Raw genomic sequence first — 26680 nt, 5'->3', positions numbered from 1 at the left:
CCACTGGGATCAGAACACATCTTTTAAACTCCATGGGTTTGAATGTTTAGAACAGACCAATCCGTAGAGAATGCAGATCAGCGGTCACCTAGGGCGAGGGGCCGGGGAGCAGTGCTGATAGGTGCCCGAGGTGACGGGTTGCCTGGGCCGGGAAGGCATGTATGTCTACCTGCCTGGTGGATCTGTCAGAGGCCACCCGCTGATTTACAGGGATGACTTTCATGATCCATAAATTTTATCCAGTGAAGCTTTTACTTTAAAAGTGGTAGGGAGAGGGCTACAGAGAGGCTGTGCCACTGTCCTTTGGTGTCCTGGCCAAAGAGGATCAGATGAAACAGGCAGGAAGTCGAGGTGAGAGAAGCCGGGCGGCCTCAGCAGTGGGTCCCTCTGTGCTGTCCCTGACGGCATCCTAAGGGGCCAGCACGGGCCCCCAGACCCCTTCCTCCTGGAGGTGGGTTCTGACCTCACATCTGGAACCCTCCACCACCCCTGGTCCCAGGGCAGGGGCACGGTGGGACCCGCCAACCCGGGTCCCTGACCGGGGTGGCCAAGCAGCATCTGTCCAGAGCCACAGCTTCTGCTTGCGTTCTCCTGCTCTTGTCCCTGGGAGTCCATCTGCGTCCCCAGGCCCGCTGGTCAAGCTCCACGTCACAGCTGGACTGGGCTCCTGGGCAGGGCCCTCTCTGCCTGCGAGTGACCTCGGCCTGTGCTGAACCGATGTCCCTCTGACGGGATCCGTGCTCTGAAAGCATTTCCTGAGCCGCCTGATGCGCTTCCCTCGGTCACTCCCTCAGAACTGGGGGCGGGGGCTCCCCAGGCGGGTGCGCCACTGTGGCTTGCAGGGCAGAGCACTCTAGCGTCACCTGTCCACATCAATGACCCTCAAATTGTTAATAATAACTACCTATCACACCCTTCTAGAATATTCCCCCTTCGAGGAATGAAGCCAGAAAAGAAAACTAAAACCACACAAAGCCGGGCCCTGAGCCTGCGGGTCACCAGGCGGATGCCCTGGGCGGGGAGGGGGAAAGGCCAGTTGGAGCAGCCAGGCCACCCAGGTCCTTTCGAGCTCTGTTTTCTTTGTGTCCCCCACAAACCTTGTCCTTGGGTCACTGGGGAACCCTGTCCTACTTGGTCTTACTAAACAGTCACACCCCAGCTGGCACGGGGTCTGGAGAGGAGGGGACTTTCCCTTTGAGGTGGCTTTTCACCCCCTGGTCCCTGGTGACTGGGTGGCTGGAGCCTGCAGAGAAAGGACCGTGAAGGAGCCAGAGCCAGCCCGGCCAGGCTGAGGGCCACGGCCACGGGCACAGCTGGGGACCTCGGAGGGACCACAGGGCCCGCCTCAGGAAAGGGCTTCCCAGCCCCGGCACCCCCACACTAGTGCCAGCGCTTTGGTCACCTGACTCTGCACGGACGGGAAATGCCCCACTGCGTGAGGCAAAGCCAAAGGGCCACCTGTGCCCACTTCCCAGGTCAGCTTCGGCAGGGCCACAGGCCCTGGGAGGGCAGGCCCCTGCTCTCCCGCTGTCCCTCCGAGGCAGGAAGCGCCCCTGGGTGCACTGTGATGGAGGCTGGCCTCCAAGTCAGGAGGGACCATCCATGGTGACCCCTCCCCTGTGAGGCCGGCTGCTCCACAGCATGGTGCCCGCCCAGGCCAGCCCGCCAGGGTCTGGGGTCGGCCAAACCCGAGATTCGGATTCAGCAGAGCAGCTTGCTGGCCGCCACCCTCGCCTCAGCAGTGCGCCCTGTGGGGGACATGCATGTGGCTGCTGTCACTTGCCATGGGGGACACGCACAGTCGTGTGCACAAAGCCTCCAGCATAAGGATGCAGGCCAGGCAGGGGACATTAGTGACAGGGTGACTGAGGGCAGGGACCATCCCAGGAGAGCAGAGCAGCCCAGGAGGCAGGGTCCCCAAAACCATTCGCCCCGGTGAGGCCTCCTGTGGGGACAGGGACTCACAAAACGACCCCTGGTGGCTGCACCAGCCCCTCAGCTCTGCGCAGTGTGATCCGAGGGCCCGGGTCTATGCCACCAAAGGCATGAGAAAAGCGAGAATCAACCCCACTAAAGCCAACAGTGTCCACAGGGAGGAAAGTTCTGCTGAGAGTCTCTCCCCAAGCAGCTCTGTGGGAACAGGAATGCACAAGGTTTGGAGCTGGTGGGACAAAGCTGGACTTCTGGCTGTCACTCAGCCGTGACATCCTGGGGACAGCTGTCAACGGGGCCAAAGTATTAATCACCTCACAGCAGGGTGCTAATGGTGCAGGAGAGGAGACAGGAAGGATGGGAGGCCCGTGAATTCCACACACTCCTCAGGAGCCAGCCTTGAGGTGGCCTTGGCCCTGCCCACGGCCGGCTGCACCACCTCAGGAAGAGGGGCCAGGACCTTCCCCCTACCCCAGGTCCTGGCTCCTGGGGGTCCTGGCAGGCAGTGGGAATTCCTGCAGGGGAAGAACCAAGAGCCCTGCCTTCCACACCGTCCAGGTCCTGCCTCATTTGGACCCTGGAGCAGCCCTCTGGGGCAGGCAGGTGACCAGCACCACCTCCACTATCCCACCAATTCCCATTTTAGAGAATCAGAGAGGGATCGAGCCTGGCTAGGTCACACAGGATGTCACTAGTGTGTCTAATAAAACAGATCACGTGGACTGAGCCTCTGGATCCCCTGGGGCAGGACAACCCCTCACTTCCCAGTGTGTGACCGATGCCCAGGAATACAATGTGGTGACATTATGCCTGCTCCAGGACTAGGCTGAAGAAAACCTGGTAACCGTGGCTTTTGTGTTCTGGGGGAAGCCAGCCACCATATTGAAAGGAAGCCCAAGCCAACCACATAGAAAAGGATGGGGGTCCCTGACTGTCCTGAGCTCAGTCCCTGAGCTTAAAAACACCAAATCCGCTTCTTTATCCACCTGGTCAACACCTCATTCTCCTTCTAGGACCAGTTCCACTGTCCCCTTCAGGGTGATGCACAAACACCTTACCCCTGTAAAGTAGAATAATAGACTTAGGACAGTGGGTTCTGTTCTGGATTAGCCTAGGTCAGATCTTTCTACCACCTACTAGCTGTGCAACCTTGGGCACATTAATGAGCCTCTCTGAGCCTCCTTCCTTGGTTATAAAATGAGGATTCATCTTTACCTCATAAAGCCACACAGGAACCTGGGTTCCTCCTTTCTACATTCCCACCATCTTTTTACCTCCACTCTTTTGGGCTCTGTGATGGTTAATCTTACTTGTCAATGTGGCACGCCACTTGGTCAAATTTATTTAGCTGTTGCTATGAAGGTATTTTCATATGCAATTAACATTTATAGTCAATTGACTTTTTACCATCCATAATGTGGGTGGGCCTCATCCGTGCAGCCAAAGGCCTTTGACAGCAAAGTCAGGTTTCTCAAAGAAGGAAATTTGCTTCAAGACTGAAACAGACCCGGGCCTGGTGGTGCACGCCCATAATCCCAGTGACTGGAGAGGCTGAGGCGGGAGGACTGAAAGTTCTAAAGGGCCTCAGCACCTTAGTGAGGCTCTAAGCAAGTTGGTGAAACCCTGCCTCGAAATAAAAAATACAAAAGGGCTGGGGATGGTCAAGCCCTCTGGGTTAAATCCCTGATACCAAAAAAAAAAAAAGAAAGAAAAAAAAAAGTCTAAGACACAGAAATCCTGCCTGCAGCCCGGCAGAGCTCAGATTCAAGGCAGCAACATCAACCTTCACCCAAACCCCAGTCCGCCCGCCCTGCGGCAGCTCTGGGACTTGCCAACCCTGCGGTCACGTGAGCCAGCTCCTCCCAGCCTCTCTCCCACTCCTGTGCCTCCATTTCTCTGGAGACTGCATCTAGTCCAGGCCCTTTGGGACCAGGAGTCAAGTGTGATTTGCCTTCTTGACGGCTCCGTCTGCAGAGTCCAGCTCAGAACAAAAGACGAGAAGCCACACAGACATCCAGAAATGGGGGGTGGGAGAGGAAATGATCACACGGCCCGTGTGGCAGAATACCATACACCTGGGAAAAATGAGGAGGATCACTGTGTGCTGATACAGAGGAACAGTATCTTACAGGGAAAAAAGCAAGGAACGAAAAAACTCTTTGGTGTAGGAAAGGGGAACATAGTATATTTCTTGCAATGTCTGAAGAAACACTGAAAGGAGAAACAAGATATTCTTATAAAAGTGTGACCTGCAGGGCACAGTGCAGCATGCCTGTGGCCCCGGCCACTCAGGAGGCTGAGGTAGGAGGACTCCAAGTTTGAGGCCAGCTCAGCAACTTAACCAGACCCTGTGTCAAAATTTTAAAAAAGGGATGGGGAAGTAGCTCAGTGGTGAGGCACCCAGGGTTCAGTCCCCAGCACCACACACACACACATACACACACGCACATATGCACGCGCACACACACACACACACACACACACACGTGCGCACACACACACGCACGCATACATGCACACAAGCACACACACATATGCTATCTACATTGTGATACCTAATTGCGCTACCTAAGTGCTGTGTGGTTAGATCTTGTAAAGAGAGCTCTTGTCCTTTGCTGATATATACTGAATTATTTATGATTAAAATATGATGTCAGCAATTTTCCTCAAATAACCCATGAGTAAGGGAGGGGAGAACTCATCTTACACCTCTGTTGTTCTGTCTGCTATCTCATCGATCCTGGGTTCCAATCCATAGCGGTAGTACTGGTCTCTTTTTGAAGAGGAGAGATTGAGGGTCACAAAAGATAAGGAAAGGATAAGTAAGAAGTGAGACCAGGAGCCCAGCCCCTGCGTAGTCCTGCTGTCCCCCTCAGGTGCACCCCTGGTGACTCATCAGAATCGATGTTTGTCCATTTGATGTTGCTATAATAAATGATGGCATGAATCCCAGCTGAGAGTGTTACCTCTGTAACTAATCCCCTCCCACTCTGTCCCTCCTTGTCAATGTCCCACCACCTCAACCCTGTCACACTGGGAACCTAGCTCCTGGCATGTGACCCTTCAGGGAACACACCACAGTGAAACCACAGTGGTTTTCTGGGTCACTGTCTCTTGTGTTCTCTTGCAGCAGCATCTGCTAGGTGTCACGGTGCTGAGCCCTGCAGATAAGAGAGGGGACACAGAGGCAGGTCCTCAGGGACCCACTGGGGCTCCGTGGCCCACCTTTATCACTTGCGTGGCAGAGGCTGGAGTCGCCTGCCCAGCATGGATTCTCCCACTCCCCTTACTAACAGGACCATGTGCTTAGATGAAAACTACATTTCCCAGCCTCCCTTGCAGATGGGGTGACCAATAAGAATCCAACCCAGTTCCTCCTACTTGCCCAGAATGTGGGTGTGATAGTTACAATTCCAGCAACCACAATGGACAATGAGGCGACCCTGAGTAAAGTGGCCACATTCAGAGTATGGTGGAGCAAACAGAAAGAAGCCGCCTAAGTCCCTGGTCCTCTGAACCACCATACCGGCTCTGGCCAGCTTATTCCAGGTAGGAAAATCATCTCTCTTATTTAAGCCCTCATTGTTTCTGGTGTCTGTTGCTAACTGTTACGGTATGGATATGCAGTGCCCCTCAAAAACGCAAGTGTGTGATGACGCAAGAAAGTTCAGAGGTGAAACCATTGGGTTACGAGAGCCTTCTTCTGATCAGTGCGTTAATCTGCTTGAATGTATTAACTGGGTGGGTGTGGCCGGGGCGGGTGGGTGACTGCGCTGTGCCTTTGGGGTTTATGTTTCATCCCTGGTGAGTGGAGCGCTCTCTGCTTCCCGGTGCCATGTCCAGAGCTGTTTTCCTCCACCAGGCCCTTCCGCCAGAATGGTCTGCCTGCCTCAGGCCCAGAGCAACAGGGACAGCGGTCTATGGACTGAGACCTCTGAAACTGTGAGCACCAGACAGACTTTTCCTCCTCTAAAAATTGTTCTTGACAGGTCTTTTGGTCACAGCGGCAAAAAGCGGACTAAAACAGCAACCCACACACGTGGCTTTGTTCCTCTGAGGTGCTCACATGCTCTGAACAGCTCTGTGTTGGCATGAAGGGGCAGAGGCGACCGCTGTCCAGCAGCCTGGCATGAAGGAGGAGGGCCTTCCAGACCTCTCAGTGGAATCCAAGAACAGATCCTGCAGCCTGGATGCCGGAAGGGACCCGAATGAGCCCTTGTAGCAGCCAAGCCAAGCTCAGAGCCCAGGTCCAGGAGGAAGGGGCTGTGGTCTGGGCAGTTCAGGCGCCCCCCGCAGGGTCTCCTGCTCAAATCCTGGGACGAGCTCCGGCCTGCTCACCTCCACACGCTGCTTCTCACACTCCAGCCTGGTCCCCAGCTCCCTCCAGCCTCCCCTCAGTCTGCACCCTCATATACACATGAGACCCCACCCCCCACACTCCCACCTCCAGGCCTGACCTAGAATGTTCCTTCTGCCTGAACCCACTCCTCTGCCCACCTCTTGGCCAGACCAGCTCCCCTGAGGTCTGTGGTCTGCTCTCAATTTCCTCAGTCCTTCCATAAGGAGCCCTGGCTGACTCCCCAAGATGGACAGGCTCCCCAGGCACCCGCCACCAGGGCCCTGGGGCTCTGTTCCCTGCCTGTCCACTTCACTCTGTGTGAATGTCTCCTCCACTAGTCTGTGGGACCCTCCAGGGCAGAACTAGGTCCTCCCCTCCAGAAGGCCCTCTCTGGCCAGAGGCGCTCATGTTGAGCTCCTCCCCCCTCAGCTCCTGGCTTGTGGAAGGTTCTCCATGAATATTGATGATGGAAAGACATGGCTCAGAATCTAACACCTAACTGGCAACTGGCTCCGTCAGACCCGTTTCCTTGGCCCCAGAAGACAAGTGTTCCTCTGATAACTATCGGCTCTGATGCTCTGAGAAGTGCAACGTGCTCCTCTGCCAACAGATCGCCACACACGCTCTTTCCTGGTTAGCAGTGTCCTCCCTTTCAGCCCCTCCTTGGCCCTGGGTATGGGGATTTTCCGCCTTGTTTTGAGAGGGCCTCCTTTGGATCTCTGCCTCCTGCACGGTGCCAGGCCATGGGCACCTCCCGTCCTTACAGAGAGGACCAGAAGTTAATCCGTCAATTTGACACACATTTGCAGCTCTGGTGAGGAAGCAAAACGCTTGCAGGTTGAAATCATTAATGTGAGGTTTGGAAAACACACAAGATGCTTTTGTCTCCGTCTCCTTGCCCGCAAACTGGGGGACCAAAGTCACCAACCCCAGAAACAGAGGCAAAGGAGGACAAGGTTTGGTTGCTGCTGGCACAGATCAAAGCCAGTGCTGGCTCCTAGGACGAAGGAAGGACGCCCAGCCCCAGGCAGGAGCCATGTGGCCTGTGCTGCCCTCCAGGAGACTGGTCCCATGCCGTTTCACCTTAACCTTGAGCTAAGGTCCCAGAGACTCAGCTCAAGTGCCTTGGCTGCTTCACCTGTCCAGGGCTGTGCACTGAACTGGTCTTTGGAGGAGGAACTTTGGCAGCATTTTAATTACAGGCTGGCTCTTCTGCTTTAATGCTAGGCTCTGAGAATGCAGCACTTTAATCACATGGTATTAAGTCTGATCACTCTTCAAGTCCACTGATGAGACTGGATATTTAAAGGGAACCTGTCATGAAATCTTTTATAAAGCAAGTTTTTTGGTCCTTTTGGAAATCCAGAGGGTTTTATTTCTTTTTAATTTTTGGAATTTATTTAAGTAAATCTAACCCAAGTGTTTTGGGAGCACCAAGTCACGCACTCACCTTGTCCCCTGTCCTGCGTCTCAGCAGTGCCCACCTCCCCCAGCGTGTCTGTGACATCCCGGGGATGTCACGATGCCCTCTTCTCCTGGGACCCGCCTTTCCACTTGAAACAGCACACCATGGAAATTCGGAAAGAATGAGTGACTGGTTGAACTGTATCCCCGTCCCAAATTCCTATGCTGCAGTCCTCATCCCCAGCACTTCAGAAGGTGATGGATTTGTAATTTAAGGGACTTTAAAGAGATACTTAGGGTCAAATGCAGTCCTGTGGGTGGGCCCTAGGCCAACATGACAGGTGTCCTGGTGCCAAGATAAGATTGGGACAGACGTGCACAAAGGGAGAAGCATGTGAGGACACTGGGAGAAGGTGCCAGCGGCCAGCTACAGAGGGGCCTCCCAAGACCAACCCTGTGGGTCCCTGGAGACTTCAGCCTCCAGGACGGGGAGGAAACAGACCTCTGCTGTGTGAGCCACCCCACTGGTGGCCTTTGTCAGGCAGCCTGAGCCGGGAATGCAGAAGGAGTCCTGTGACCTTGAGCAGGGCTGTCTCAAGGCTCGGTTCCCAGTCCAGGTCCCTAGTTCTGAGGTCACTGTGAGGAGCAGATGCAAACAGCGGGCAGCAGGCGCTCACAACCCCCTGCACGATTCTCGGAAGTTTGAAAACTGCCATTTTCCCACAGAGCGCGTGATTTCTCTCCCACTTCTTGCTGACTCCTAGGTACAGGACACCAGCGTGAGAAGGGGATCCTCACACCGACAGTCGGATTTTTTCTTCAATTAACGCTTCACTTTTTTCCCCCAGCAACGTCCCACATATTCTCAACGTTGACTCAACTTGTTAAAGTTAACAAATTGATGTAAGAGGCCAGGATTAGGAAACTTACTTTCACTTTACAGACGAGGTAAACGAGGCTCACAGAGAGTGATTTATTCATGGTCCTGTGGCTCCTCCAGGGTCACATTCGGTGCCCCTTCCTTCCCCGTGCTGCGGCAGCTCACTGCCACTGACATGCGTCCTGACAATCAGAACATGGATGACACTGCCGTCCATGGCCAGGGTCCTGCCCTGCTGCCAACCCTCAGTGACTCCCAGAGGCAGACCATTCAAGCTCCCACAGACCCACACTGCTCCTTGCCCTCTAGCCTCTAGCCCCTTGCCACCCCTGGACACGGTACATATGTTGGGAGCTTAGTCCTTTGTGGAGTAGGTGGGAGGCAGGACCTTTAAGAGGCGTGGCCTAAGAGGAGGCGTGCCTAAAGGGAGGCGTTCCCTAAATAGAGGCGTGGCTTAAGGGAAGGTGTGGCCCAAAGGGAGGCGAGGCCCAAATAAAGGTGTGTCTTAAAGAGATGTGGCATAAAGGGAGGCATGGCATAAAGGGGGCGTGTCCTCAGAAGGGCCTGTGGGACTCAGCTCTATCTCTGGCTTACTATTTGCTAATGACGATCGCCGTGTCATACACACTCCTGTCATTCTGTCATTGGCCATGCGGTCCTCACCAGAGCCAAGCTGATGCCAGCACCATGCCCTTTGAACCTCCAGAACTGTGAGCTAAGTAAATTTCTTTTCTTCATAAAGTAACCTCAGGTATTTCATTATAGTATTGCAAAACTAATACACCTCCCATCACCACCTCCAAGGTGACAGAGCAGTCATACTGTCCCATGGATACAAGCCAGGCTCACAGTTCACCATCTCTGAGAACACCTGCCTCACTTCTTCCTGACTTGCTGGGGATCTGCTTCCTTGAGGAAGCCTTTTCTGACTGGTCTGGTTGAATTCTTTGCATTGGGCTCCCAGGCCCAGCCCTGTAAGTTGGCGTTCCATAGACTCGCTTTGGTTTGGTCTGCAAATTACTGAACTTAGTCTCTAGGGCAAGGACCACATTGTCCAAGAAGCACCATGTTCCCACACAAAGAGAAGACTCAGTAACTTTTGTTGCTTTATTAAAAGGCCAGTCATGGGGCTGGGGATGTGGCTCAAGCGGTAGCGCGCTCGCCTGGCATGCGTGGGGCCTGGGTTCGATCCTTAGCACCACATACCAACAAAGATGTTGTGTCCGCCGAGAACTAAAAAATAAATATTAAAAATTCTCTCTCTCTCTCTCTCTCTTTAAAAAAATAAATAATTAAATAAAAGTCCAGTCATAGGTAAGTGAGCCCAATATAATAAACATGTTCAACTTACACAGCAACTTACAAGCTCAACTTTTCAAGCAGAATTTCATTTTTCCCTGGCTTCTGCCCGTGAGGAGAGTACTGGACGCCCACCACCCACTGCTTGGGCTCCTGCCTCTCTGTCATGAAGCTAAAGACCCTTAAGCCATTGCCTAGGTGAACTCCAGGAGTCATTATGAGAAGATTCTGGAGGTATTTCCTGAGCTACCTACTTCTCCTGGTGTAACACTAGACCACGAGAATTTTCGTCTCTTTTCACTTGATAAATCCCCAACTCCTAGATAAAAAGCCTAGGAAATAGTTGCCACTCGAAAACACCTATTGAATGAATGGGCTGAGTATTAACCCTTTCACTATATTCTGGTTGAGACAAAGAACTGGCAGCCCCATCTCCTTTTAGAGAACCTCAAGGAACAGCCTGGCCCCAGAGGCAGCAGGTGCTGTCCTAGCTGTCACCTCTGCATGCAAATGTCGAATGGGGTGGCTGACCCAACAGTGGGAGGGACATCTCAGCAAGCAGTAGCTGGAACCAGCCCCTCCCCCGTGTGCATCCTGATTCTTTGGCTTGGATTCAACAGCAATGGAACGTGACTCCAAGTAAGGACATGTCCCCAAATGAGGGCAATGCCCACGCACCACGGACCCACCTTTGCCATGCAGATCTCAACTCCGCCCCCTCTGAAGGCCTCCCCGGAGGTGCTGGCCAGTCCTAGGACCTATTTCATATTTTACCTCCAGCCACTTTGACACCAACTCTGGGGAGTCCTACTCTGCTCGGCTCACTACCTGGGGTGCAATAATGAACCAAGGGAGGAGGGCACTCAACCAGAACGGAACCCCGGCAGCCCCACGTGAGATAGGATGGAGGCACGGGGTCCTAACACAGGGCAGGGGGTCAGTCAGCCCTGGGATCTCTAGAATGTCCCAGAATGTGCAGGAGGAGTATGAGGCTGAGGCTCCTGGGTAAGCCAGAACTGCAAGCCATGCTGGAGGCTTGGGGACCCGCCCTGGGTGGGGACAGCTGAATCTCCTTCTTCCCCAGGGACAGCCAAGCCCCACCATCTCGGTCCTGCTGTTTGCATCCTCCAAGGGCATCTTTCTTTACCATGTGGCCCCTCCAAGTCCTCATCAGCCACCTGGCCCTAGGAGACCTGTTGGCCTGAGCTCTCCCCAGCACATGGCTGCCTGGCCCAGTGGCCTCCTGGGCTCCTCAAACAGGCCAGGCCAAGTTTGTCCCCCTTGCCCATCTCCCCCCGACTTCCTCGAGACTTCCCCTTCCACCAAGGAGTCTCCCTGCCCTCCCAGCCAAGATCCCTGACCGAAGGACACCGTGGCCGCAAACTATCATTAATTCAGCTTTAGAAGCAGCCTCATGTCTGCCCTTGGCCTGCTGGTCAACCGGCCTTGCTGAAGGCAGAGGTTCCACCCCAGGAGGATGGGCCTGGGGTACAGGACAGCCACACCAGCTATGATGGTCACCTGTGCACAGGTTTTACCTGTATTTCAGGATGGGACCCAAGCCACATGGGCCATCTGTCCCTCTCCCCAGCCCCCATGTCTGGCACACAACAGGAGGGAGTGGCTCTACTGCACTTCTGAGAGCTCACGTGTGTGGTGGGCCAGATGTCAGCCACTGTCCTAAGCAGGAAACAGCTCATTTGAACGTCATAGTGGCCTAGAACTATTGTTGTCCCCATACTAAAGCACAGAGGGCCGCCCCCGGCTCCTGGGATGGACTCTATTGTGGCAGAAAGAACATCTTGAGAATCAAAGGATGTGTCCTGTGGTCCTGGTGCCAGCTGTTAAGTCCCACGTGAGACTGTCAATCACTCCAGGGACCTTGGTAAACGGAAATGAAAACACCTGCCTACCCACCCTCGGGGCAGGAGAGCGCTGGGAGGACTCAGAAGGGACAGCCTGCGCGTGGCAGCTGGGGTGACTTCAGGGTGCAGCCATCCTGCGACTCCTCAGCTGTTTCCTGCAGGGGTGGAGCAGGGAGAGTCCTGACAGCTGGGAGCACAACCTAAAACTAGGCGCCCTCCCCCAGAAGGGCTGCAACACCTTGAGTTGCGGGGCTTGTCACCTGCAGGAAACATCACCCAGAGGCACGCAGGCGGTGACATGGGCCATCACCAGGACAGGAAGCAAATCAAGACGAGGCTAATTAAGGACACAAAGGTACTCAACATGACTCAGCAGCCCCATGCCACAAAAGGGGAGCGTCATGCAATCCGCCAAAACCAACAGTCCTCAGTGAGGGGGATGATTCTTGCCTTGAAATGTACTTGGATGCGGAGGTGACATCCTAGTTGTCGGAATCCCACCTACACCGCCACATAACTCTAACGAGGCCGCTTCAATGTGAACCAAACTTCTGTTTTTCAAAAGAGCCGCCCAAACTAAACAGCATCAGTCTCACCCAAGTGCCTGCTTCTCCTTCAACAGTTAATTGTTAGGCTCATGGGGACAAATGTGCTCCCCGGAAAAGCTACAGGACAGCCAGGTTTGGGGGACCTCAGTCAAGGCCTAGAAGAGCCTTTCATCTAGGGCAGCTGTCCCCAGCTCATGGGGCTGTCCCAGGACCTGTGGCACCAAAGTACATCCCACCCGCCCCTGGCCCAGCAGGCCCTCGGCCACACAGGGCACCCACCCACCCCAGCCTGTCAGGGTCCCGCCCGCATTCCACATGGAAGGAGAGTGTCAGAAAGAAAGAACGGACACCACCTGCTTCCACAGAAGCTCCCTTCACAGCAGAGTGGCTGTCTGGCCTCAGGGGACACCAATGACCAGCTCCAGTCCTGCCTGAGACCAGCAGGAGCATGGCCAAGTCGTTGCCAGGAGGCACACTTCAGAAAAGCTAGCTCCTGAGATCAAGGAAGACCTCTAACTGGATGATCCCAAGAGTGGCCCGAAAGTGGCCAAAGAAGACTCTAAAAGCCTTTCTTTCCCCTGCCGGGCGCAGTGGTGCACACCTGGAATCCCCGCAGCTCCCGAGGCTGAGGCAGGAGGATCAGGAATTCAGAGCCAGCCTCAGCAAAAGTGAGGCACTAAGCAGCTCAGGGAGACCCTGTCTCTAAATAAAGTACAAAATAGGGCTGGGGATGTGGGTCAGTGGTCGAGTGCCCCTGAGTTCAATCCCTGGTATAAAAAAAAAAAAAAAAGGGCCTTTTCCCAGTCCAGCTGAGGATGAGCAGGAACACCTGGTTGTCAGAAGAGTCCTTCATCTGGGGGCTGCCGGCTGGGGGAGGGGCAGGGCTGGTGGCCTCCAGCAGGAGGGGAGCACCTAGGAAGAACCCACCCTCCCAACCTCAGGGTCCCAAGCCCCAGTGCAGCAGGCACAGCCAACCTGGGAGAAAAGCAGGGCCAGCCCAACTCTCTGAGCAGGAGGACAGGGAGCAGACGGGACAGGGAGCCATAGGCAATGAGGGTCCCTGGGAATCAGGAAGCCTCTGAAATCACTATGGGGACAGGCAGTGTCCTCGAGAACAGCTAAAACACCAAAGAATGAACTTGACCCCAAGATCCCCAGAGATGGACACAAAAGCCACCTTCAGACCACTACTGAGTTCAAGGTCAACCTCCCATTGGCAGTAAGACACACAACTTCCCCTCACCTCCTCTGTCTGCCCCAGGGGGCAGGAGAGACTGTACTTCCTCACTGCAGACTCCCCATCCTGGGAAAGGAGCCCAGTCAAGACCTTATCCTGCATCTAGGGAGGACTTCAAGGGCCCTTCTGCAACCAGGGAGGCCCACTCCCCCCTCCATCTCTTAACTCCCCCCTCCATCTCTTAACTCCCCCCAGGGTGACTTAGGGCTGTTGGAGCTGGGAAAGTGACATCCAGGGTGTGAAGTCCCCCTGGCATTATTCTGTTGCTGTTCTGGGAATATCCCAGTGCCCAGGGAACTGGCTGCAGATGGACTAATTGGTTTCAAGTTTGCTGGGGGCTTTGCAGTTAATTGAGATATGCCTTTCTCCCAGTACCGTTAAGCCATGTGGACCTTAGTCATTTTTACTGGGCATAAGAACTATTTGTCTGATGTCCTCATTCCCAGAAGATAGCACTCTCCCGTTCTAGGCCTGCCCAATAACCAGGATGGATTCCTCCTGCAGGAAACAAAACCAACCCATGCCCCCTCTAAGTCTGGGAGCTTGCTAGGGTCTACACGTGTCGGAAACCTGCTCCCCACTGCAACAGTGCTGGGAGTTCAGGCCACACAGGCTCCGCCCTCACGGGATCCACGCTGACTGTAATGGGTGGAGTCTCCAAGGTCAAGCTCTTCCCCTCTCTTGCCCAGGTGGTGCCCTCTGCCACATTAGGATGCAGCATGAAGGCCCTCGCCAGATGCCTTCTTGGACTTCCCGGCCTCCAGAACTGTGAGCCAAATGAATGTCTATCATCATAAATGACCCAGGCTGTGGCATCCTGTGACAGCAAGAACACAGGCTAAGACAGGGCTTCTTTGCCAGAACTTACTGCCTCCAGGGCTTGTCCTCTATAGCCCTGAAGCCCCCAGAGAAGACACAGGTGGAGGGGGAAGATGCTGGCCACGCCCACCTCACTTCTATTCAGCCAGCCATGCTCCACCTCAGGCCACTAAGGAGGGGCAGCAGAGGACAGCGATAAGAACGATAAGAATGTAGACTCTGGAACCAGACTGTTAAACTTGAATTTTGGCTTTGCCACACATTAGCTGTGTGACCTAGGTAAGTTACTTAACCTCTCTGTAAACTCTGCCTTTGTTTTCTCCCTAAAATGTGAATGATGATACCACCAGTTATCCCGTGATTTCTTTTTTTCAAAGATTAGATCAGTTAGGTTTTAAAGTTCTTGGAATAACATACATGATAAGGACTATATTTTAAGTCCTGTATTAAGTACTGTATCTTATTTTTTATTTTACTATCAAAAATAAAAAGAAAACATCTGAAGAATTTTGTGGCTAAAATGAAGTTCGAAAACCATGACAGGCTGTGGTGTTCGTGGGGGACTAGTTATCAGGATTCATTGGTTCCAGGACCCCCAGGGGCTTCCAGAACCCACAGAGACTGAAGTCGTCATATAAATTGTCCCGTATTTGCATGTGACCCATGTACACCCACCCATATACTTGAAATAATCTCCAGATTACTTATGGTACCTACTGCAACGTAATAGTCGCTGTATTATTTAGGGAATAATGGCAAAAGGAAAGACGGTCTCAGGAAGATGAGATTGGGTTAATATTTTTATTTTAAAGTTTTTTTAATTTGTTTGAGCAACAGCAACCAATCTGAGACTGGGACCCCAGAGTCCAAGCTGGGTAACAGCCTACGGTTAGGAGAAGATCTGAGTTCAAATACTCAAATGCGCACCCTGCTTTTAATTCAGAAAACGTGGTCACCCTCACTCAGAAGACGGAAGAGGACATTCAGTTCAGAAATGTCCAGTCCCGTATCACAGCGGTTCTCTCTCCGGCAGCATCTGAACCTGGCAGGTCTTGGTCGCCAGGGTGAGTCCGCTCTCAGCACATCCCATGGTTGACTTGTGGATAAGCGAGCTTATTATGGTTTGGAGGATGGATCTCAACACTGACTCTGGCAGCGTGTTTGATGCTAAGACCGACATTCTGACGATTAAACCTATCAACTGTCACTGTGCTGAAGATACTCCTCAGGTGCCAACTGAGAAAGTTCCGATGATCAAACTCCCAGACAAGAAGCTGCTATTTGAAAACCTCCATTGGCAAAGCAGGTGCTTTGAAACCACACTGGACCCTACATAGAAGGATTCTTTACAAAACTATTCACCAAAGTTGTCTTTAGGTAATGGTCAGTGTCTGAATTCAATCACACTCACCATCCTATGTATGAAACTCTGACATAAATAAATATTTAGGAACCACTTTTCTTTCTCTGTAAAAAGAGATAGCCACGGGGTAAAATGGGACAGGTCTGGTTCAAAACTCTACCTGTGCCAAGTGACATCAACCCAGCCAAGGCGGCTGGCGTGCGGCAGTCCCCACAGCTCACGACCTGGGCGTGTCCCGCCACACCTGCAGGTCAGTTGTGATATCACCATCAGCTGTGTATTAACTCTTTATTAGACTCAGCTTCCCGCTAAGCAATGACGAAATCACAAGTTCCATGGACTGGCCACGGGTTTTTTTCTTTAATGCACATTTAAACAAATCCATGGATTTAATTTTTTTTTCACGTTCCTAAATCATCAACTGAAGATCACCCTATGTCCCCCTTAGCAGCATGGATGACATTCTTTAGGCACAGAAAGGGAGACTGTCACAGACGGAATCACGGCCCCCTCCAACCACATGTCGGAGTCCCCAGTCCCGTTGTTAATGCACGTGGAGACGGGGACTTTAAGGACATAATAATGGGTCGGTGGGCTCAGAGGGCTGGGGTCCTAATACAAGGGAGCTGGTGCCCCTGTGGGGACAGACACTGGGAGTGGCCTCCGTCCCTGGGCACAGACAGCAAGCAGCAGCCCTCTGTACCCACAAAGGAGCCCTCACCAGAAACCCCAGGGGCAGCACCTTGATATGACGCCTTCCAGCCCCCAGGATCCTGAAGAAACAGGTGTCTGCTGCACACACCACTGACCCCGGCCACTCTGGGGCTTCACCAGGGCAGCCTGCAGACCCCGGCCCACGCGCAACACCAAACCCAAAGATGACAAGAGCGGCAGCTGTGGTTCTGAGTCCAGTGCTCTTCAAATGCTGGCATGGCACTCTGTCCCCACAGTGTCCCCACAGGGGCTCCTCCCCATGGGACTGGATGTGACCAGGGCTCCATCTTCAGGAAGCGAAGGGGCTTTCCCTCTCAGGGCTAGTTCACAAATCCCAGGGAAGGTCACCAGCAGGCCTGGCCCTGGTCACAGGCCACCCCTCATCCAGCAGCTGTGACTGGGGTTCATGACCCGCCTGAGTCCCCTCGCCCTCCGCAGCAGGGACACAGTGGAACTCCCAAGGCTCAGTGGGTTGTAGAGACCCCGAGGGTCCCACCTCTCCAGGCCTCGGACCTCCGCGGCCCTCCCTGGGCTGACACGGGCCCCCTCTTGCCTCCTCCTTCCCAATGGTCAGCTGAGGCCCCGTCCAGGTCAGATGTTGCTGAGACAACGCCAGGCGAGGACCAGCCATGTCCCTCACCCCCATGGCCAGAAGGTGTCCAGGCAGCTAAAGTCAGACAAAACCAACAGGTAGCTCAGGAGTGACCGCCTCAGGCTGGAGGCTCAGAGACACACGAGCTCCAGACCCACACGCTTCCAGGAGTGGCCGGCGGAGGGCCGGGTCCCTGCCCACCTCCTCCTGCAGAGAGGAAGCCTGAGCCAGGCTCCCGTGTCCCGTGCTCCCTACTGTCCATGTACAGGGCTCCTCGTCCCACTGTTCACCTACAGGGCTCCTCGTCCCCGCTGTCCACTTACAGGGCTCCCTGTCCCCACTGGCTGAAGCCTCCTGAGAACAGGAATGAATCTTCCTTTCCTTTGTCCCTCGTCCCCAAGCTGAGCCCTATGTCTCTCACACACACTCCAGACGCTTCCTGAACACCACGAGAGGGCCTTCAGTTGAAAAGTCGTTCCCTCCATTGCCCAGGGAAGCCACCAGCACCTGCAGGTCCCTGCAAGTTCCCTGCAAACTGAGCAAAGGTGAGAAGCCAAATCTTAGCTCTGCTTCCTGGGCAAAGAGAGCTGACACCAGAGGCTGAGAGGCCAAGGAAACAGCAGTGGTCCTCGCACAGGGGCCAGGTCCTAACAGCCACTGGCCCTCAGGAGTGGGCACCTTCTTGATCCGGCCCAGTGAGCCAGCCCTCCAGAACCTCACTGCCTCCGCACACCCTGACTCCCAGCTTCCTGGACCACTCAAGGGTCTGGGCAGAGGTGGCCTAGGCTGCTCATCAGGGCCGGGAAGAGCCAGGCTGGGGAAATGTCAGTGCCACAGACTATTACGGCAGGAGGTAAAAGAAGGGGTAGCTCTCACCCAGAAGCTGCTCCTGGAAAAGGTAAGTCATGGGCCACATTAACAGAAGCATATGCTCCAATGGAGGAAGGTGACAGTGGCCTGTTTCCTGTACTTCCCAGGCCACACCTCAAGCACAGTGTTCCCTGTGGGGAGGAACGTTGGTAAAAGATGCAGAGAAGGGAGTCCAGGGGTCCAGGGTAGGTTCTGGAGGCCTCAAGAGAAACCCAGAGACAGCAGCACTCAAAGTCAAGACTTGAGGCTCTGAATACTCAGTGGCCCTGGAAGAGGTGGGACACGCGGTCGTGTGGCTCCGAGGCACCTCCGTCTAAGAACCTGTCGTCAGGTCAGGCCTGGGCTGTGAGGCAGAGAGCCCCCGTCCCCCAGAGGCCACCGAGAAGATCTTGAAGGAGGCAAGAGCCTCAGGTCCCTCCCAGCTGCTGGATCTGGGATGAGGTCAAATTTCTAGAATCTTCCATCTCCCAGATTGCAGGGGGCGGGGGGGCAGGTCTCTTGGCAGTGCCAGCGTGGAACTGCAGAGAGGAGAGCCTGGCGGGGGCCATGGCTCTGTCCTGCTCCTGCCCAGATCTGCCACCTGTCGAGGGCCAACACACGAGGTGAGGCCCATTCTGTCCCTGTGCCCCACTTGGCCTGGGAGGCCACCAGACACATGTTGGACACCAGCCACGGAGCCAGCTCCTGAGGGCCAGGGGGCTCCCTGAAGCTGGACACAACTCACTTCTCTCCAGAGGACCAGAGGCTCAGAAAGGCGGGTCCCCTGGCCTGTCAGCAGGTGACCTGAGTGTGTCCCCTGTCTTCTTCCTGCAGGTCTCCATGGGAATTAGTGCATCAGCCTGCAGACCACCCCCCCCCACCATCCCAGGAACACAGGAACCATGGCCCCTGGTGACCCTGACAACAGCCGGCTGGGAGGAGACGCGGGCTCGGTACAGCAGTGGACACCCCGCCCCCCGGTGGGCAGCAGGCAGGAGGGGTCCCAGCCCACCCAACCCCAGGGCCCCTTCCCCATAGGCCGAGAGCCAGGACAGAGGCTGGGGCTCCTGAAGCTGCAGAGGTCAGCAGGCCCCTGGAAGCCGGGGACTCTGAAAGGCTCACCCCGGCTCCACAGTCCAGATCTCTCCAAGGCCCATCGAGCAACCTGCCTCTAACCAGGTAAATAAAACCATGAGGCCCGTGGGGACTCCTGGAGCAGGGCTGCTGGAGGTGGGGTCTGTCCCCTCTGTGCCCAGGGACCGGTTCAGTCTGTATCCCGGGGCCAGCCTGCCCTCTCCCCACCTTGTCCTCCCCTGGTCCAGGGGCAACAGAGACAGGAGGTCACCAAAGACACAGGCCTGTGGCTCCGCCTGGGCCTCCAGTGTGCTGTGCCCGAGGCCACCTCCCTGTGCCTCCTGCTGCCACGGTCAGCCTCCTGTGTCGCACCCAGAGGAAGAGAATGCACCTCACTGGCCACCCTGTCCCCACACATGCCCTCCCCCCTGAGACCCAGCACAGCCCGGCACAGGTGGGGTGATTTTTGCCCTAATGAACTGTCCAGGGAAGGAGTGAGGCTGCCTGACCAGCAGCCCCGGGCTGCTCCTGCACATGCACATGGTGGGGGTGGTTCAGGGAGGGATGGTGGCACCCCCCTCCACCTTCCCCAGCCTGCAGGTACCCCAGCCACAGCAGAGCAGCTCCTCTCAGTGCCACAGCTGCCTGCCAAGGGGACTGCTGTCTCCGTCACTGGCCCACAGGCGTCCGCTCCTGCTGCCCAGGCCGCCAGCCACACGTCCTCCCGCCCTCTGGATGGTTCTGTCCCAGGTTCTCCACCTGGGCTTCATGGTGGCCAAGTGGAGACTTGAATGGGACTTGAAGGAAATCCTAGCAGGAGGATTCTAGAAAGGTTTCTCTCCCAGAAAAAATTAAGACACCTAAGGAGAAACTCGGCTTCCTGCCTGAGTTTGGATAGTTACATGAGAATATGATGACTGGAGCAATGGCAGCCCTGCTATGACCACAGGAGACAGACTTGAGGACAAAGCCAACAGGCTGTGGATGGTAGCCTAGAACGTTAGGGCGAGTCCTGGCATTTTCACTGACCACTGAAGTAAGCAACCCCAGGACCCCCCTTTAGACTCCTGGCTATGAGTTCAAATACCCTGTTTTTAAAGCCACCATTAGTATGGTGACCTTTTACCTTTAGCCAGTGACATCCCACAAGCCAGGGGTTTTAATCTTTCCTTACTTCCACCCTAACCCCACAACTGGGATCACAGGAGACAGAAGATAGAGTCTTGTGGCTGTAAACTGAGCCATGTCTGAATTGAGTGCCTGTCCCCACGGGAGACGCTTCCTCGCTAGCCCCCTGTGTAAAACAGGAGCAGATGCTGACCTCTTGGGCACGAGCCCCTAGCCACCAACCCCATGTGCACCCTGCAGCGTAACTGACCATCTGGAGTATCAGGGGTGGCTCACACACACACACACTCCCATGACCCTGTGGCCCTGAGCCCATTTCCCAGGGAAGTCTCCATCTACACCTGCACCCCAACATCTACTGTGCATTGGATTATTATTTTTTAAAGTACAGCCCCTCCTGGTTGCTCACCCCCTCTCCCAGCATTGACCACATGGCACTAACGCGAGGCTACTCTGTTCCCAGCCAAGATGGGAAGGCGCGGCAGGGATCCTGCCCGGTTGGTGCCACTCATCTCACCTTGTTTATGGAGCGAGCCCGGCAGATGCCGCTGACCTGAACCAAACGCTGACCGGGTAAGAGGATTAGGCTCAAAGGATCAAGGCAAAACCAGGAGAATGTGGACAGAGGAGGAAAAGGGGAGACTGAGTGCCTTTCCGGAACCCCTGACCCGCACCACCCACCCCCATCAGGACAGGGTCCCGCAGGAAGTGGCAGAGCGCACCCAAACAGCAGGCGGCTGATGCCACCCAGCTGCGCAGGCACCTGGTGAATGTGTGAGCCACTCAGACCCAACCAGCCGGCCGATGCAGAGAGGTGCAGAAGCAGAAAACCTTCCTGCTTCCTGAGAAAGCTCAGGACACTGCAGACGGCCACTGAGGGACAGGTCCACTGCATGCTCCAAAACTACTTGACAGTGACCAGCGTCCGGGGTCGGGGCAGACCAACGTGAGTTCCATCGCAGGTTGCTTTCTTGATCTCACGATTTCAACTTATATCTCAGCAAATGCCCCAAGTGTATGGCAAAGGCTTGTGCATTCCCAGCTGGCGATGACGTCAGGATCTTGCCTATCCCAAGGGAAGGCCCTATAAGGAAGCAGCTGGGCCATACAGCAGCTCCCCCACCCCCACCCCGCCCTGAATGAACCACACACATTCTTTCTGAATAACTTTTAGGTTCAACTGTCGCCACCGCAGATAGGCATTTCCACGTGTCTGCCCCTCTGTCTCCCCTCCAGATGTTACTTTCATTTAGCGAGCCACACAGAGTGCTCTGCACCGAGCCAGGCACATAATAGACACTCACTGAATGTCAGCTGGTGCACAGGATTCCCGGGCCACTGACTTATATGCTGAAATGTGTTCTGGATGCTGGAAGAAGGAGTCCACGTCTGCTGCCGCCGCTCCTCTGGGACCACGTGAAGAGCCCGAGGCCAAAGCTGCTCAGGACATCCTAGAGAGCGCCTGGGCCACAGCTGTCTGTCTTCCCAAGCTCCCTCTGCTGAGCTAGTGGGGACAGAAATGGGCTGGTTCTCAATCTTAGCTTGACAAACTGAGGCCCGACTAGCAGCAACAGAAGGATGGTGAGAGGACCAGAAGCCGCGACTCACTGCGGCTGTGGGGCTCCTGGGGACAGGACCCGGGAAGAGGCTGAGCTCAGGTAAGGGGGAGGGTGCTGCCTTCCAGTGGCCTCCATGACATCTCCCAAGTTGAAACCGTGGGACCTGAAGACATGGGGAAGACACAGCAGACATGGTCTGGGGGGCCAGTGGCCATGGGAATCCGCCCAGGGCACTCATGCCAACGGTCAGACGTCCAGCTGAAGCTTCCTCCAAGCACAGGAACCGGCTCCGTGCCCTTTTGAGGCAAAGGGTCTTCATTCCAATTCCTGATCTCCGTTCCAGTCCTGGAGGGGACTGTCAGGACTCAGCCCCTGGGGGTTCTGAGACCAGTAGTCGCCCCCAACATCCCCCCTGCCCCAGGCTTGGCCGAACTTGCTCTCCACTGGCCTTTGGAGGGTCGGCTTCCCCTTCAGCTGTGAGCTGGCGGAAGGCGCTGGCTGCACTCCTGCAGCATTTCCAGGCTCTGCAGTTGGGAAGCTCCTGATCTCTGTTTCTATTGAACTGAGCACTCCAGGTTGGGGTCAGAGACACCCCTTGAGCCCGTTCTGGGAAGCCTTCCCCGGTGGACCTCAGCCCCAGACAACTAACCCGGGGCACATGCGGGGCGCTGAGCACCCAATGTGTGCCGGGCACTGTTTTAGGTCCTGGGAATTCCAACATGAAAACACTGGCCAGGCCTATGGGCAGCCCCGGCCATGTGGGCAGCCAGAGCAAAGTGTCCGCTGCGCTCTCCTGCTTCATTTGCAGTCTTCTCTCGGCCCAGCCTGGGATGGTTTTTTAGTGGCGCTGGATGCCCACGGCTTGTCTCCCGACTACGCCTCTCCTGGAAGAGGCTGCCGTCTCCCACCCTCGACTCACGCTACAAAGGCAAGGCAAGGCCCGGCTCCCTGTGGACGTCGAAAACCTAAAACGCTGCTGCCCGGACTCACTCCAGTGCTTGCAGCTGAGACTGGCTCTCACTGTCGCCAGATCCTGCCAGATGGGCCTCCGGCATGACACAGCATCCCCCCCACCAGGCTCCCCTGAGCGGCCGGCTGTGTGACAAAGGATTCTCTGACAATGGGAGGAAGAGGTCTGCTCTTACTGTCCCAGTAGCCCCCTCCTGTCACACTGTGTGGCAGGCGGCTCCCCTCTCTGGGCACCCTGGCTCCTGCCCACTCTTCTTCCTGGGGCTTCTCCCTAGTGTGTTGCATGGTGTGATGCCCGATCCAAGCCCAAGACAGCGCCCTCTCCACCATCTTCCTTCTCACCCCTCCATCAGCAGACCCCCTCCGGCAACCAGAGGTCCCACCTCAGTTGCCATCCGCCCAGTCGGTGAGGCCCGAAACCTGGGCATCTCCGGGGCACCTCCCTCATCCTCCAAATCTAAGCAATCACGCAGACTTGACTCCACACACATACGTGCCACATGCCTTTGGCCCATCCCTAGGTGTACAGCCAGGGCCTCCGTCCCTGAGACCTGGACACCATCTGGAATCTCGTCAGCCCAGCGGCTGCCCGGCTCCTGGTCACGCTCCTCTCTGATCCCTGGCTGCACATCTCTGCTCTGCTCAGGACCCAGGGCCAAGCTCACGCTGCTCCTCTGCTCTGAGGCTGTCGGCCTGGCCGCCCTTGCATTTGACCTCACTGCATACGGTTCCTTCTCAAAGTCAGGCAGGCCGAGCCTTCTCCCAGAATGTCCTGCCCCTGGCTAGTTCCTTCTCCTCCATTAAGATTCAGCTCCTGAGTGGTCTCCTTCAGGAAGCCCTCTGTGATTGCAGGTGCCCCACATCACACTGCTGTAAGACCCGGGGGCTTTCCTCGACCACTAGGCTCACATTGAATTGAACAGTTAAAAGTGCACCTCTCACACTAGACAGTGGGCTTTTTGAGGCAGGGGCTGGGCCCTGTTGAAGCCCAGGAACCTAGCACAGAGCAGGCGGGGAACCAGAGGTCAATAACTACTGAAAAGCTCTTGCTCCGGCAGGATGACCAGCCAAAGCTCTTTGGTCTGCTCTGTCCCCCGCCCCATGCATGCAGCTTCCCCTTAATCACTTTTGGGCCACTGCCCCAGCTCCAAACCTCTTACCCCACAAAACCAGACTGACTTCCAAATTCACCTCCTCCATGAAATCATCCCCAACTGGCCCCACTCTATATACCATCACCATGGTAACCGCCTCCCATCCTTCATCCCTCTTGCCCCCTGGGAAAGAAAGCAGTTGGATCTAACTAGGTCCATGGCAGGATGTGTCCAGGTAGACACAAAGACGCTTTGAAAGGTTCAAAACCATCATGACAGTGTCAGATGGGCAGACTTTGAAGTCTGAGGACCAGGGTTCAGATCCCTGCTTGACTTTCTATTTGTGACTTGGACAAGTCGCTAACCACAGAGACTCAGTTTCCTCGTCTGCAACATGAAGACCATGATGACAGTCTGCTGTGCTGGTAAAGACAACAGCCCCTGGTCAGGGCAGATGGGGTGAGTTGTATGAGCACTGGGCAAACTGGAAAGTCAAGTCAAGCGTAGGTAGATTCGTCCTCTGTGCCCACCAAGCCCCCCCCCCCCTGCCCTCCTCCTCCCATGGTTTGTGTCAGTTGAGAAGCAAATGGCAGCTACGGACACTCCTAGACAAATGCACATGACAGCTTGTCAAACCCTTCCAGGAGATTCTGAGGACACTGCCGCGGGGCTAGAAAGCCACAGAGCAAACAGGAGCACTGGGAAGCCCCAGGCCCTTGGCCTCTCCCAGATCCATGCTCTCATTCATTCCTGAAGCCAAAGATGGAACAGAAGGCAGGAAAGGCCAACCTTGAAGGAGAGCAACCTCAAGTCACAAATGAACTCCAGAGCCTTCCCAGAGACCAAGGAGAAAGATGAAGATGGAGGGCTCTTGCTCTTTGGGAAATAAGGACCCAAATTCTTTCCAGTAAGCATCTAACCTAGAGAAAAAATATGGGATGAGATATGAAAACCCAGGCTTTCTTTCCCCATTCCACAAAAGGGCTCACATATACCTTGGGCCAGGCTTTTCACTTCTCCAAGCTTTCATATTAAGTCATCAGCAAGGCCCTGCCTGGCTCTGGGTGCCTAGGATCCAAGGGAGGGTCTGTTCTTATCCTGTTCTGAAACAGCTCAGAAACACAGCAGAAGAAAAACCAAGCTTGAAAGTAAGCAGCTTGATTCAAGGGCCCAAGGATGAGCAGGAAGCCCAGTGGTGGGGAGAAGAGCCCCTCTCCAAACACTTCAAAAGCAGCTGCCAGGCGATCAGGTAAGTTACACAGAACTGCCATCGAGAGTTTGGAGAATCCTCAAAATATGCAATTTGTGCGTGCCTATAATCTCAGGAGGATGAGACAGGAGGATCACAAATTGGAGGCCAGCCTCAACAATTAGTGACACCCTGCCTCACCAAAGACTAGGATATGGCTCAGCAATAAAGTACCCCTAGGTTCAATCCCCAGTACCAAAACAAAACAAGACAAAAACCTGCAATCTGCCTATTTGTACCTCATGGTCTATTTGCTCTCAGGATTCTCTCTCCATCCTAACCACCCACCTCCTGCGTCTTCCTTTCTGATGGGAGCAGTAAACAATATAACCTTAAAACAAAGGAGTGGACCCCCAAATTAAAATAAAAGTGAAGAACAATGTCACGGATGACAGAAGTGAATCTGGAATAGATAAAGGGTAGCCCCACACTAAAACATCTATGCAACCTGTGAAAGTACCACACTAGACAGGGCTAGAGGGAGACCTTGCTCGGCCTCTCACTGAATCACAGGATATCAGCGCTGGGGAGGAACCAGGGCGCACATTTCAACAGCTCCTCATTGCTCAGAAGAACCTGTTGGGTGGCTTCACCATAAGTGGCCAGCAGTGGACTACCTTCTGCAGAAGGACATACCTGCGGGCCCACCCTCGAGATTCCAAACAGCCAGGAGTCCAGCGGAACAGGGACATAAGGGCCTTTCGTGCCATTGCTGCCTTCTGCATTTGCTCTAAGATAAGAAGGAGCACGACAGGCCCTTTGCAACCAACATATGTGAAACCAACTGCATCCCAGGTGAGTGCTCTGAAATATTTACGACTTAGTCCTTCCTGGGGGCTCTGTTGTTGCACTGTAACTTAACTATTTCTGCTATACCACCTTTGTGTGCCCCGAACAATGAATCATCTAGCCTAAACAGATATTTAATAAACATTTGCTGGGATTAAACTCTCTCCTTCATCTCTACCCCTAGAATGCATTTTTTAAATCTAATACACAGCAGAGACCATGTGATCAATTTTCTGGTATGCCCCTCTAGATATTCAAAGTTGTAGGTTCCCAATACATATTTGTGAATGAATGATTGATTAGATGATGAGATCCAAACCCTCCGGGCTATGTCTGAGGACCCTTCACATGTAAGAACTGAGGAATTCCCAAAGGCATGTTTGAGTTCTTTGCTGTTCTCTGGGCTTTTCCACCCTGGGGGTGGGAGGGAGAAAAGAAGAATAACCTGAGAAGATTTCTCAGGAAATCTACATTTTTTAAATCTGTTGGTGTTGAAACCGGTTATTACAGAAGAAAACTTGTATTCAATAAGGAGTCCTTGAACACACCCCTATCAACATGGACATACGTTTCAGAAACATGTACGTCACATGCCTTTGTTATACGCTGGCATCTACTGGATACCTCACAGCTGTGTGCCCTCCTCAACAGCAAATTCTTAGATGAGTGATAACACTTCTGGTCTTTAATGGCTATTTTCATTTGGAACTGTTAGCAAGTCAAAAGTGTTCGTTTACCCTTGCTCAGGTTCAGTTCTTCCTGAGACATCAAGGGCCCACTCAAAAAAATATAAAAAAATAAATAAAAGTAGTCCTAATTTAAATAAAAAGCTATAGGCTGCCAAGAAAAATCACAAAGGAGGAAAGTTGCCCTTGCCCTACTGAAGCCTTAGGCAAGTCACATCTCTTGCTGAGCCTCAGTGCCCTCATCTACAAATGGGGTGGGTACTCCTCTCCCTCAACATCTTTTCAATAAGT

General features: G+C 54.4%; 1 protein-coding gene across 5 annotated transcripts in view; it reads right to left on the bottom strand.

The window, feature by feature from the left end:
* CTIF (cap binding complex dependent translation initiation factor) overlaps positions 1 to 26680 on the bottom strand; it is a 266106-nt gene that overhangs the window by 236634 nt on the left and 2792 nt on the right. The window contains exon 2 of one of the 5 annotated variants that reach the window (XM_081262627.1): positions 21348 to 21547. The exons of the other annotated variants lie outside the window; for them this stretch is intronic. The gene's annotated coding sequence lies outside the window, so the exon portion shown is untranslated. The remainder of the gene's footprint in view (positions 1 to 21347; positions 21548 to 26680) is intronic. 5 annotated transcript variants of the gene reach the window in all.

The sequence above is a fragment of the Spermophilus citellus genome (assembly GCF_964194105.1).
Source record: "Spermophilus citellus genome assembly, chromosome: 12".
Lineage (NCBI taxonomy): Eukaryota > Metazoa > Chordata > Mammalia > Rodentia > Sciuridae > Spermophilus > Spermophilus citellus.
Note: the sequence above shows the minus strand (reverse complement) of the source record. Positions and strands in the feature narration are given on the sequence as shown.